This window comes from Pempheris klunzingeri, chromosome 1, assembly GCF_042242105.1.
Source record: "Pempheris klunzingeri isolate RE-2024b chromosome 1, fPemKlu1.hap1, whole genome shotgun sequence".
In the NCBI taxonomy this organism is placed as follows: Eukaryota; Metazoa; Chordata; class Actinopteri; order Acropomatiformes; family Pempheridae; genus Pempheris; species Pempheris klunzingeri.
The window spans coordinates 13827046-13842045 of NC_092012.1; the positions used below are offsets into that span (position 1 = coordinate 13827046).

General features: G+C 41.2%; 1 protein-coding gene across 1 annotated transcript in view; it reads left to right on the forward strand.

Moving 5' to 3' along the window:
• sox6 (SRY-box transcription factor 6) overlaps positions 1–15000 on the forward strand; it is a 134752-nt gene that overhangs the window by 13435 nt on the left and 106317 nt on the right. Inside the window, exon 2 of the mRNA XM_070830491.1 lies at positions 6620–6689. The gene's annotated coding sequence lies outside the window, so the exon portion shown is untranslated. The remainder of the gene's footprint in view (positions 1–6619; positions 6690–15000) is intronic.

Below are 15000 nucleotides of genomic sequence, written 5' to 3' on the forward strand. Positions count from 1 at the left end.
AAACAGAGGTTATAATGTTAATTGTTAAAATGGCCGTACAGGGGCCATTGGAGCCAAAGCAAAGCATATGCCCCCATCAGTATCAGATTTACTCTATGGCCACAAACACTACACTACAGGCTTTAATTTATATGACCCTTAAATCTTAATCAGGATTTCTGTCATTCATTTGGTTTAGTAGTCCACCAGAGGAGGAAAGGCTAAAGAGTGGATCACTTTTTAGACATCAGTTTTCAGCAGGAAGTAGAGAAACATTCAGTGAAATTCTGTTATACTGTAAAGTACAGTGCTGGGTTGTATGAATGGAAGATACAGAGGCATTTTACAACACTGAATATGAATGTTCAAGTCCTTCCTTTTCTCAGAACACTGCGGTCCATTTTAGACTGTCTTTACTCTATTACATGCTACAAAGGTTTTGCACATGTCCTCTAACGTCAAGTTGTCTTATCTGCATTGTGCTGAGCTCGCAGCTAAAAAACATATTCGTCAACTTAAGCCTGCAATTTGAAAAATGGGCTACAGTAATACAAGTCATGGGTGGAAAAAGGCCACTATCAAACAGTGCGTCCCTGCTTCTCCTCCAACTAGGAAAACACTGAATAATTTGCGGACACCAATGCCTTGTTGTAACCTGATCATTTATGGATCAGTTGTTTCCTTTCTGGTTTAATTCACCATGTGATTGATTTTCAGTGCAGTACTGTTGGAAAATATCCACACTAAACCGTGCCTGAAATAGGGAATCATTTGAATACAGATGCTTACGGCTTAGGCCTTGTCACTGGAAACCACTTGGAGCCAGGAGACAATTGCAGGTTGATTATGTTGCTTCTGACAGAAGTTGCAACTCCTTTGTACAAGGCAGAGATATTTGCATCTAAATGCTTATTGTAGACATCTAAACAGCATAAAGACTGATTGTAAATGCCAGCTGTACTCGGGAATAAAAAAAAGAATTTCAATAAGGAAAATTGGGATGGAAATGAGGAAATTATTTTCAAACAGTGGAGCTGAAATCAATGAGTAGGAAATGGCGGTGTTTATTGTGCTGGCTGTATTTGTCATTTTTATTGAGCGTGTTTGTACAATCACACACAAATCTATTTACAGTTAGCTACTGTATGTATTTTAACTGGTGGTAATACATTGTTTACATTTAGATGAATTATGCCTTATCCTTTGGTTACTGCTGCAGGCTGATTTTCTACATGTAACGAGCTTGCAATTCAGGTGTTTGAGATGGGTAAAACATATAAGAGTTTGTTGGTTGATTAACAAATGCTACAATATATTTCCGTTTAATATTTAATATTGTGTTAACACATATTTGAGATAGTTGGAACATGCCATTTGAACCTTTTGTAACATTTGTGTGTGAGTGCATGAGTTTATATGTGCGCTCTGTATGTAAGTGCAGTTATACAGTATATGTGGGTGTATGTCTGTGTCTGCCTGGTGCCCAAAGCAGAGTGATGCCCCTGCTGATTCTGCTCCTCTAGCTCTTTGTCCTACAGCACTCAGTGTGTCTGCCTCCTCGGGAGACTGGCAGGCTTCTCTAGTGTGGCTCCACAAAGGCCCAGCCTCCTTTTGAGGTGTTAAAAACTTCCATTTATGCATCTCCCTGGACAAAAAAGCACCAAGCCCATTTGAGTCCAGTAGCAACACAGGCAGACATTGTGGCCACGCTTCTCTAGCACTCATTTCACAGATTCTAAAACCAGTATGTGGTGAACAGGATTTGAGGGGCTAAAGTGCCCCGTGAGGGCTAGGCGATAAGAGGGGAGAAACACCACCACGCAGTAAACTAGAAGATGGGTCCAGGAAAATAAACACATTACCTGGGAGAGAGGGAGAGACTTGTTTTCATACCCCTGCCCCCAACATACACAAATACACAAACCCCACAAAGAAACGGAGAAAGGAAAAAAAAAAAAAAAAGGGAAAGAAAATGTGTGTGGGTACATCTTGGAGGTTAAGAAAAGAGGTCTCATCAGTGCGCAAAAAGACAATCCCATTCTGTGTTCTCTGTCTTTACAGTCTTTGGAGTGAAGAATATGTGAAAGGGAATCAAAGAGAATTGATAGGTTGCTCGCCCGCCTGTTAGGAGCACTGGGGACTGAATGCCATCCACCGTAGAGGAAAACATTCTATTTGCTGGTCGTTTCTCTCCCTTCACCCTGCCTCAACCCAGTTGCTCAGCAGATAGACTTTCATTCTTGTTATTTGACGCAGAGGAAATGATGTTAATACATTTGCCGAGCAGCAGGCGAAAGCCTTGTTCAGCCACAGCACCGTGTCTGTATCAGGCTATTGCTTGCAATAAGTTCTGGGTAGAATAGCCGTTGTTCAAGGCTAGATTTCTTTTTATGCTTGATTTGACGCTATTGCACTTCAGCTCTGCCACAATACCGCTCACTGTTTTACTCTCAACACAGATATTGTAACTGATGTTCCCTGCTCTGGTAGTCATTCCTGACACGTTGGTGCTAGACGTTTTGCGAGTGTCTACTCTGCTGCAGTTCAGTGTCAGGACAGGATCAGCCAGAGACAGAAAAAGGCCATTTGAGAGAGACAGAGGGCAAAGATAAAAAGAGGAGAAAAGAGAGATTTCTAAGGCTGTGACAGTTAATGGTGTGATGGAGCATGAAACAGCTGTTTGCACGTGATTGACCTGTTTCCTACACCAAATAACTCAATGATATGGTGGATCTCTTGTGGAAATACTGCTTGTCCGTCAAACAACACAACACAGCACTGGAGTGGACTTTATTCTTTTGAGATCTCACCAGTAGGACCATGAATACGTTTATGATAACAATGATGCCACAAATGCTACCTCCTTAAAATGATCAGTGCCACAGTGTCCACAGTCTGGCTGAACACTAGCCGTTTCCTGACCACCAATGCATTCTCATTCCCAGCTTAGGTGATTACTCCTGCATGGAAGCTGTCGTTTCATATTTCACAGATGATGCTACTGCAGAGAGGATTGACTTTATGGGACTGGATATTTAACAGACAATCACACGTGTTCAATTACTATGTCAAACATTTCTGTGCCAGAATGTTGCACGCTTCACCCTCCACCCCCGCACCAGCCTTCCTCCCCTTCTTCCTTCCATTTCCCTATTTCCTCTGGGACCACTGTTACAGCCCCACCTCATTGCATCCCAAACTCCCCTGGCCTGACTATGTGGCTGCTGCTTCTGTAGAGATAACCACACAGCACCCAGGTAGGGAGCAGTCTGCTGATGGCATAGATTACCTCTATTGTCAAAATAACTAACTCGGCAGAATTCCTACTTTAGCGTGTTTGGACGCAGGAGAGAGTGAGGATTTGGAATGAAGGATTGAGGATATATATATATATTTTTTAACATGTTGTAGATCTAGGGTGAATTCCAAAGTTCCAAGTTGAAGTACAAGTTTTGGCTTGCCATGCATATCCACACAATACTACACTAAGTGAAACGCACATTTAGATACAGGTAGGCAGCAGGCACATTAACATGCAGACGCTCACATACACAATTCCAACATGTCCCACATTCAGTAGTTTTAATGCAATACAGAGTTTACGCACATGAAACATAAAACCTGAATATGGTCAGAACAGCTGTGTCGTGGTTGGTCTCCCCTGTGCTGTATACAGTTGTGGTGATGTTGTCTATTGATACTGAGCCACTGTCACATGATGGTTGAAAGACACAACACTCTCTTATGGTCAGGGAAAATTAAATTAAGCGTAGCCCACACCGTACATGAACACATGTCTGGAATTTGATTTGAAAGTGAATCTTTCTGAGCTGTGATAGTAAAACTGCTCTCCTCTGCATACTGTACAAGAAGCTTCAGCTCAAATGGCAATTCCAGCAGGCATGTTTGAGTTGTAATATAAAGACACAGTGCAGAGCAGTTTCTTTGTGGGATGTGTAAGTATAAATGTTAACCTTATATTTTAGCCACTGTATTGTAAATGTGGAATTTAAACCTAGTGTGGTGCCCACACATTTGCCTATATATGTGTGTCTGAACTATAGCCTACCAAAATGCGGGAAAAAGTTTGAATGTTCAAACCAGTGTGGCTCAGGGACAACTTATCCAGTTTTTGTCCCTTGTTTTATTTCACTTCCATTTCACCAAGCTCAAGCCAAATAATTTGTGTCCTTGTTAAGAAACCGAAAGGCTATGGGTGTGTTTATGTGTGTGAGTGTGTGTTCCCTGACAAATATTTCAGCACTAGACATGATGCAAACATTTTCAGCTTCACTGCATATGAAAGCTTTTGTGGCAACTTGGGTGTGTGTGCATGTGTACATTATCATGCATTTCTGCTGTTTGTCCGTGTGTGTGTGTGTGTGTGTGTGTGTGTGTGTGTGTGTGTGTGTATGTTTGTGTGTGTCCGTGTGCGGTATGACTACCAAGGCTAGAGAAAAGGCCACTCTTTGACAGAAATGCCACAGGTGGCTGTGAGCTCTCTGTCCCTGCTCCTTTGATGTCAGCTCCATCAGTTTGTTTAGATTTTTGTATCTGAGAGCTAAACCTCCAGTATTTGCTGCGTAATGAAATTATTTTAATAGATAAATAGCATTTGCGCCTCAGCCTGACTGTTCAGCTGTGGCCTATTGGGGCCAAAGTTACTTGGCATCTCTTCTCCTCACGGTTTCTGTCTCTAGCTAAAAAAAATGAATGGAAAATACACTGCATTAAGTGTGTTGACAATTTGTATATAGAAATATGGTGAAACTAATAATTTGAATTTGAGGTTGACTGGAATTGTGTTTAATAAGTCCCAGATCCTCTAATTAGGAATGGGGAGTGCTCGTTTTATGTTTCCTGCCTGTAGCAGGAATTCACAGCAGGAAAAAAGCTGCTACACGCAGCTACAATAGGCCAGTTGACACTGACTCTTATTACACCACAGGGATTACTACATTCGCATCATTATAATATCATTTGGGTTCGCTCATTATTTGCAATTATAAATTCTTTTGTTTTTTTCCTTCAGACAAATAATTAACTTAAATAACCAATGAATAAGAAATGCATTTCCCCATTTATTATTTACCTCATTGTTTTCAATTAACGTCAACGATTACGAATTCAAAGCTTTGTTAATGTCTACTCTCTGTAATTATTAGAGCTCTCATTTATTTTGGCACAACAGGAATTAAGCCCATAGTCAGTCTGTTTGACAAAAGCTGGTTTATTGAATTACCATCCACATAATATGTGGTTTATCCAGCAGGCAGGGATTTCTGAGTAGACCAAAAAGCTAATATAAGTTAATCATGTGTAAGTGAGTGTGAGTGTGTGTGCATGTGAATACAGGTGTGGGTGGTTGCGGCTTGAGCATAGTTCAGAGCAGTGACATAGTGCGTGTTTAGCATCATTTGAGAGGCAGGAGTAGACTTAAACTGAGAGGTGCTATTCATGTAACAGCTTTCCATTCAGCAGGGGTCACCTGGGTCCCCTCTCTCCCATTGTCACCTCCAGCCTCAAGGCTACCACATTCAGACCCGTCTGCAACTCTTGCCTTTATCTGGCTTATTCTGGTAGCCCTACAACCTCCCACGTAGCAGACTCCGTGCTGTGCTCTGACAACAATGCAGTGGCAGTCGGTACATTTATCTGGTCTTGTTAATGGTAGCTTATTGGCCCCAGCAATAGCAGACTGAGGTGCTGTAGAGCAAATTAGTGACAGATCAGTTAACCGTGACCTTAAAAAACCCTTGGCCTTGTTTAATTGGCAGGGTTGAGGCAGACTAATTGTATAAATCAGTTGGTAATGAGATCTTGGCTTATTGTGAAACGCAAGACAATGTGAGAAAATGAACATGAATGAGCTTACAGTATTCCGGCTAGATGGTCTGAACAGTGAATTGTCTTCTCTCTGTTGTCATTAATTCTTAACTGTGAGTGCTTTTAAGTTGGCATTTGGCATAAATGATGCCTAAAACCGTACGCGCTTATGCTACACTGGAGTTTTCCACTTATTTGTGCATTCTCTAACAAAGCTCTTAAGTTGCAGCACTTTGACAAAACATGCTGAAACTAGCCGAGCATGGCCCCTAAATAAATCATTAGCAGGCAATGCTTGAAAAGAGAAAGCAAAATTAAATAAAACAACCACTTTATATGAAAGCTGTTTATTACTGAAATCTGTCGGCTGGAAGACAGATTAATGAGGTAGCAGAGAAGTAGATTTTAAACATTGTCTAGGACGGATTCCCATTGATGACAGCTGTGGGGACCGGAGGTCAGACACTAACAAAGCTGTCTTACAGTAGCTCAGCCGTGGAGAGTCTGACCCTCAGCCAACAGTCACTATGGCCCCAATTCTCTTTCTCTTGTTTCGTCTCTGTTTGTTCAGATGGAGGTAAATGCAGTTATCAAAAACCATTGTTGATTTTAACCACGATCCAAATCCACTGGCTTTTGTAATCATATTAAAGGTGTTTAAACTCATGACACCAACATTTAAATTTAGATTTTTTTGTGGAATTCTAATCAAATTTGAGATATATTTATACCGCAGCTATTGACAATGATGTGATGTTGTGTACAAGGACACATTAAAAAGCCCTTTTCTGTCTTCTTTTCGCTTACATTTCAGGTTTTTACATGAATTCAAAATCAACCAAGCAGTGATCGCTGGAAGCTGGGGATTGAGTCTTTCAGTTTTTGTAAGTATCAATTTTCCTCTTCAGCTTCTTCCGTTGTGCCACATGCCTCATACACACCTACAGTCTTTCACCCACACTGAACACCTGCATCAAATGAGGTGGACAATTGGCTAGGCACACAATGTATGCACAATTAGACATGTAGGCACAAAGTTACTGACAGACCTTTCAAACATTAGGTGCTCCAGCTTATTTATCTTGGATTTTGCTTTGCTTCAGTATTGTGTGTGGTGGTTACTCAGGATTCATTTTTTCATGCTCTATCACTACTTGTGTGATATGATCCATTCTCTTGTGTGGGAGTTGCAATTTATAAGGTCAAATGAGGCTTCCTAGTATTAATTTATTGTAAGTATCTTAATGGCTATTTAAAGCCAAACAATAAGAATACTATTTTCCTACATAGAGAAAATACTTTACTAAAAATTGTTTGGAATAAATGGAAACTTTATTTGGTCTCATTATGAAAAGTTGATGCGACAACAAACATGTTTAAGTATCTCTAAGAAAACAGCCTGATTCAATAATAGTGGATAATTATTAAGACTCTTATGCCAATTGCATACAAATCCTGTAAAATAGCGCATATTCCTCATTTTACACCAAAGTAGTATCAGACCTACATTTAAAGCAGGTCACACAGCAAGCTTTGTGGTTGTATAGTGAAATTTGTTGATTTAAAGGGGAAAAAGACAATACAGAGAGACAGTGGCTATGATATGTGACATTTTGCTTTAAAAAAACATAAAAGAGAATACTACAGTCCTCTCTGCATCAGTAAAAATATCTCTATACAATCTTTGCACAGCTGCTGCTCACGCAGGTTTTCTAATAAAAATGTGTCTTAGATATTAAGCAAATAAAGGTGAGGACCTTAGTTAATATTATTCTTTTCTTCCAAATGTCAGTTGGCGATATCATAGAAGTCATATTAATGTGGTTGAGAAGCTCCTCAATAACAGCTGGGAAATGTCTCTGAATTCAAAGTTCATGGCCATTTACCATTGTTTAATCATGCCATTTCACGTCATGCTGTTTTCTGCTCAGATTAGCGCGCACCTGTCTACCAGCGAGCGATCTCCGCTGCCGCATGTTCATTTGGTTGAACTTGTTTTGAATGGCTTGAACTCGTGAAACGGTTGTACAGTCAATCATGTGGAGTGTAGAGCGTCTAATTAATCAGACAAAGTTATTAAAAGTACTGCATAAACATCAATAAAGGACATTGCTCATTGTTGATGGAGCTGTGATGAATACAGACACTGGCTGCATGAAAACTGTTCTCCGCCGAAATACAGTAGATGTACCACAGTGAGCATATGCCAGTTTTTGTTTAGATCACATATCACTTCAAAGGATCCATAGGAACCTAAGAGAGTTAGCATGGCTTACAGCAAATCAGCGAAAAACAGCCAAACGTTTTCTTTGTTTAAGTGTATAATGCAAATAATAAACATGATATGAATAATGTCTATATGCTGGGTCCAGCTGAACAATAATTAAGACAAAAAAAAGGGTTAATGGTTATGAAGTGACTGTAATGATATCGAGTACCTTTCAGTATTTGTTTTGAGAGGAAATACCGCACACATTGCCATCCGACTTTTCTGAGACATTAAGTTGGGTCTTTATACAATCCGAAATCATTTGACCTCGTGGGTTAATTAATATCAAAACATGACGGGAAGTAATTTAGTTTGTGTCTGAGATGCTTATAGAACAAGTTTAATTACACTCATGCAATCTTATTTGGAAACACCTCAGGATGTGTTAGACCATCAGAATAGGTTATATACACTCTGCCAGTATATGCCATTTATCTAGTAAGCAGCAGCCACATGGTCTCACACTATCGATGGCACCACTCGAGGGGAGGATGCAGGGGAGCCGGTTTGTCAGAAATTAAATAAACAGCACTTCACCATAAATGAAAATGAATAACCTTTTGAATGGTTATTCCTCATCTATTATTTATCAAACGGGCCTCTTCAGTCCACTGACCTTGCAGTGATTATGGTCAACATGTTGCTAAACAGAGACCGCTTGACAAAGACAGCCTAACAAACATTTTAATTTCATCAGCCTCGATCACATCAGAGGATCCCAGTGAGATTTTAGAAAACTAATTGTTGCATATGTCATTATCTGCCAAGAATGGGGAAAATCCACCTGGTCTTTATCCATCTTCCTAAACACTGCATTCAATTAATAGCTCACTCTCTGTATCACGCATGAATGACCTCATTTTGAAGTTCTTTAACTAAAATATGCATGTTGGCAATTTGATTAGGTGGGGTGTTGTCTGCACTCTTTTTACAGTTGGCGATTAAGTATGGTCCATATTTAATCACATGAACAGGACCTTGCCTCATAGTTTATTATCATTATTATTATTATTTGAAGGTTGAATGGGCATTATTTCATTCTCAGAAGAATAAAAACCTAATATGGACTTGGCTGCTGTCCTCCTTCTCAAGGTATGTTCCTTGTTCTGTAGGACAGAGTTTCACCTAGTGGCTATATACGGCAGAAAACGGGACCAAAGAACATGCCGTTAATCTTCTTGCTACCCCAGCTGTGGAAAGTAATGCATAACTAAAAGTCCGGTAAAATGAATTAATGATTTCAACCATGAACTTTTCTCCCAAAACGCCATGAATCGTCCGCAACTGATAATGCACCATGACCCTGGAGTGTGAAATCCCTGTTGCGTTGAGAGTAGCCAGTTAATTGATTCGCAAATTATTTAAAGTTTGTGGTGCCCAGGGGAGTGTTAGACTCTAATGACGGCCCATTTTAAAAGAGTTGAAAAACTCTTCCCAGGCAAGCCGGTATTTAATAGTAACAGTCAGCTAACAAGTCTAATCTCAGCCCAGAGAAAAGAGATGGTGTGTAGTGTTGCATTGTTAGATTGGGTCATGTGAATGTGTCCTTTAAATTGAGATATATCTCAACCTCAATAAAGGATCGCTTGATTTTTTTAATTTCTCTTTTGAGAGGCTCTGTTTTTTTTCCCCTTGGCGATACTTTCATCCTGTCTGAGAAGGCATAAAACAAGATAATCTGTTTTTAACAAAAATGTAAAGATAGATATCTTAACATAGAGCCAGTTTTGAAATGCCATTGCTTCTAAACTCAGACTATCAATATGACGTGCCTGTAAAAAATTCAGCCATTAACTTTCTGTTGAAAACAAATGGGGGTTTGAATGATTTGGGTGTACTGTTGTTACTCCGTTACCTGCAGCTATAAAAACAAGCTGATGGGCATTACGCTCTGTATTTAAAAGAAAAGGCGAGGATGTTTGTAGAAAATCAGTGGACAAAGTCAAATAAATAAATAAATAATAATAAAGTCTAGTCGTGGTAAGACATGGCTTAAGCAATAACTCATCATTCTGTGCAGAATAGGCTCATCTAGTAGCATTAGCATGGCACATTCCATTGCTTTTTAGCTGGAAATTGTTTGATCTCTGTGTTAATATCAAGGAGCCTCTAATCTCAACCCATTAGCAACTGCTGTCATTCAGACACACGGTGTCGGCCTGATTTAAATAAAATGAAATGAAGATAGTTGTTTCTGGTCCCTTGGCTTCACTCATTGCCATAAACATATGCTCTGTGCCCCGCTTCTTTCCATCTTATTTATGACTTTAATTTGTTGTGTGGGCTGCGCAAGAAATCAAATTTAATCCAATCCTCCCAGGGACCCTGTCATATAATAACATGGTAATTTCTGTGTATCCTTTTGAAAAATGAGGAAATTAATTCTTCCTGACATGTTCTAATTATTCCAGTGTGAACGGCGGATGGGCTCCCCTCCTTCCTCCCATCCCCCCAGCCCCCTAAGTGTCAGTTGCCGACGGGTGGCGAGGTGCTAATGCTGACCAGCAGCGCGTTTAATTTGAAACATGAGCAGACACCTTTCAACACACCTTCTTAATGTTGGAGTGGCTCACACAAATTAATTCACTACTCATCTGGCAGCTCTGACTGAGGTGTGTGTGTATGTGTGTGTGTGTGTGTGTGTGTGTGTGCATGCAAGGATATGTGTATGTGTGGTGTGTACGTAGGTTGGGGGTGGGGGGAGGAGAGGGTCAATGGAACAGTATTGCCATTAGTAAAGGTAACATAAGGTGTGGGTGTGTGTGCATGTGTGTGTATTACGCTGTAGGTGCGTACACATCAGTGCGTGTGGACACGTGCTGGACCAGGTATCACCATATTTCATGTGACTGGGTGTTGAGTTGGCGTAAAGCTGTCTGCTGGGATGTTGGGATTGCTTGGACAGCTTTTTTTCCCCTTCTCTGGATCTCCCTCCTCTCGAACCAACAGTACCTTTTCACACATCCCACTGCTCCACTGAGAGCCCTGAAAGGCTTATTTAATTAGACTGTCATCAGCCAGTCTTTAGCTTATCACTTCAATTTGCATAGGGACACTACTGTCAGAGCTGTTGTGGAAAGCTGATCTTATGTTTCATGTGTTTTTTTTTTTTAAAAATAAATCCTCAGGTCTCTAATAATGACATAATAATTCTATAATTTAAAACTAAGCTTGCTATTGATTTGCAATCTGCCAAAATGTAAGATGAACATTTACATGTTCTGTACAAAGAGACATATTGTTATCATGGGGAAATAATTACCACGGTTAAAGTCAAAATGTAAAATAAAAACAAACTGTATTCTGACTTTTTTCTTGGACTAAGACTCTCTGAGTCCATGGCTCTGTATACATTCAGGCTTCTGACAGAAGAAATGTGTTTCCACTCTAATTATGTACAGTATCTGAAGCAGCCGAGACAGGAGGAGAAAAAAATAAACAAACAAAATTTACTGAACTTTGGAATCAGGTTCAAACCACGGAACTGTAATTGATTTGGTGTGTGTGTGTGTGTGTCTGTGTGTGTGTGCGCGCGCGCCTGTGTTGTCTCTGGGTCGGAGAACAGAGGACTCATAGCAGTGGCGTCATGGTTGAGGAGAAGAGAGCATGGCTTTGTGAACGGTGGGTGGGTCCCCCATGACTCAGAGAGGGGAGAGGCGTCAACATGGCCGCCCGGCCCACAGGGATTAAAGCAACCCCCCCACCACCCACACACCCTGCAGGGTTAATCACTGCCATTTTGGATCCATGCAGAGGGAGCAAATGCACTCTCCATCACTGTGGAAGAACTGAGACATAAGCCACCACTTAGGCAGCCACTGCAGCAGCTCTGTGGGTAGATCTGCTTCATAAGCTTGTTTCCATTCTGTACAACAGAATGTTTTGAGCTCTGGTTTACTTGCTTTAAGAAGTTTCTAGATCAGCACAGACTCCTTTGGATATTGCTGCTTTTTCTCATATGAGTATGGTTCAGGGATATACCGGGTAACCTGGGATGTAGTTACTGGTAGGATTTGTGTAACAAACTTCTGTGTCTCGCCGTGCGCCGTGCTCTACGTGAGCCTGTTAATGACTGAAGGCTGAGAGTGCCGTCTCGTGCCAAGACCCACATGGCTGCTGGCGGTGCATTAAATCAGCAGTCAATTTGACTGGAAGTTTGAAATCTGGGCTAGGTTAAGGGGATGTGCTGAAGCCGTGTTAATAGCTAGCTTGTTGTCCATATGGTACTGCTTTAATAGAGCACATTTGTTGCAGATGGTGGGAGACTTGGTTAGGCAGAGGCAGCTTTTGGCAGAGGCTCATTCTTCGAAAGGGCTGCCGTGCTGCTCGGACTGGTCCAGGCCAACTTAGTGATGTCTATCCTCCCTGTTTCTCCTTCACCAAAAAGCCTGCCCTTGAATTGTGGCCTAGCCTTAATTTAAAGACGTTCTTGTTTTTTTGCGTCCGGAGAAGAGCAAATACAATGTGGCTCAGTCACTTTTTCCTGAGTTTGGTCATTTGCTCTCCAAACCGCACCTTTTGCTTCCATAGGCTAAGTTCAGTTGTTTTTGACCACAATGGGACTGTAGACAGCAGGCACAGCTGAGGAAACACAAGCACACAGAGAGTGAAAGAACAAGACCAAAGATAAAGATAGAAACCTAGCACAACCTGATCTATTTCATTTTCTCTTTTGCTACTTAAATGTTTTAGCAAGCCTGCGGAAGGATTTATGTCCTGTTAAAATAAACACTCATTCAGATAATGAGAAAGAGGTCTCTGTTCATACTGTCACTGATAATGTGTACATTTGTTGAGTTTCTTCATCAAACTCATACTGTTTGTATTCCTCTTCCTGATTTCTGAACTGAAGTTTGCAGTATGTAAATGCGTACCAGTGAATTTGCTTGCATGTACTCCAAGTTCAGAGTGAATTCACATTTGTGTTGGCAATTGTTTGTGTGCGCCTGCTGTAAAGTATGTGTGCTTTTTGCACTCAGAGAAGTGAGGAGACACGCTTGATCTGCTCTGCACTGTTTGACGGTTGTTTTCTCACGTTGTCACTGGCTTGGTGTGCTGTGCCGTGGTGACGGTATTATGTGCGCTGGGCCCAGCTGAGTGGAGAAAAGAGCAGAGCTGCAGCGCCCCTAGCTATGCCACTCCCGCCTCCCCAGACACCTTATTGTGAGAAAAGTCTCGGCTGAGCCCTCTGGGCCTTGTGGATCCACTGCCTCGCTAAGTGCTGGCCAGACTGAAAGGCACAGTGTCCTTGGGCCCAGCTCATTCTTTCCATTCTCTCAGAGGCTTTGTCTCATATGCCACAAGAGCAAGGGGAGAAAATGCCAAATTACACCCATGTCACTAAAAGTTAAGGTGTTTAAGGGCTGACATGTCATTCGCTGCTATGTTTTGTGTTATTCATGATGATGTGCATGAGGAAGCGTTATAACAGAACTTCGGACAAGAGACTTTTTATTTCCACTGGTTTTAAAAAGTAGTGATTTTCACAGCATGACTTTTGGATCTGCAGACAAGTTGTGAAATGGAATAAAAATGATGACGGAGTGATGAAATGTTGAAGTGAAATGACTTGTTATAATGCTGAAAATATTTTCGCGGGATATCCTTGCAATAAGTCAGCAGTTGAGTATCTTTATAAGGCTAGTTGTGAGATCTGAGAGACATTGAAATTTCAACCACTGACAAAAGCCCCGCTCACAAATCTGTCCTCTGGAATCACTGCTTGTTTTTACCACTTAAAACAAAGTCCTCATCAATTTTCAACAAATCTTAACACAATAAAAGTGTATATTATACAGACCAATAACATAAGCTAATGGAAACCTGTTGTAAGTCATTTTAAGCCATGTGTCTCCAGTATTTTGTGGGTAAGGCTTCTGAACGACCCCTACAAGTGGTGACATCATGACCACATCCTTTTGCCTCATTGATGCTGTGAGTCCCAGCTTGAGTCCCTTGCGGCCGGGCTCCCAGAAGCCACAGCACCCTCGCCACACATGGGCTGCAGCTGGACCACCGTTGGCTACTCTGAACAGACTGGGGCTGCTCTGGGATCTGTGGTTACAGTGCTGGATGTACATGTATATATCTGCACACAGCCGTGGAAAAAGACTGTATAGAGATCAGTAGGCAGAGTTTATTTGATGCAAACATATCATCAGGCTCTCAGTGCAAACCGATGTTGTATGCAAATCCACTCCCTCGATGGAAAGAGGTATAATTAATGATGTCAGTTCATAAAAAGAGAGGATGGGTTCGTAGCCATATTTCTACTTTAATTAAAGGCATGCCTTATTATAGGAGGAAGATGTATGCTCTATGTGTTTTTCTTTCTTTTTCTCTTTCTTTCTTTCCCTCCTTTCTTCCTTGTTCTTCTGCTTGATTATCACTCGTTTCATAGTGAAAATGGTTCTCTGTGATTTCTCCTGCCAGAACCCCACACGCTGACATGGAGGGCTTTCTTCGTAGCAGCTTTTTACTGAGGTTAGTTTCATTTATGTTGTTGCCATTTAGGACCATAGGTTGGGCAGGGGTGGTATTGGGCTAACAGGGGTTAAGCTTTCTGACACATTGTTAGCTTTAGACTTTGTCCTGTGTGTGCGCATGAGTCTGTATATTTGAACAATGTCAAACATGGATTCTAAAATATTTACCCAAGCTGTGTGTTATGATTGTGTTCATGTAGTGTGTAGCTGACATGTTCACCCCGATAGCCTCCAGTCAGACTGAAATCACACATCAACAACTTAAGGGACACATGCAGATGAGCTGCCTCCCCCCCCCTTTTTTTCCCCTTCCTCTACCTTTCACGGCTTAAAGGACCTGCAGATCAGACTGTGTCTTTACACTGCATGCTTTTGTCTGACCACTTTCCCCATCTGCCCTCCCTTACCAACCACCCTAATCAAGGATGTTGGGGTGAGGCA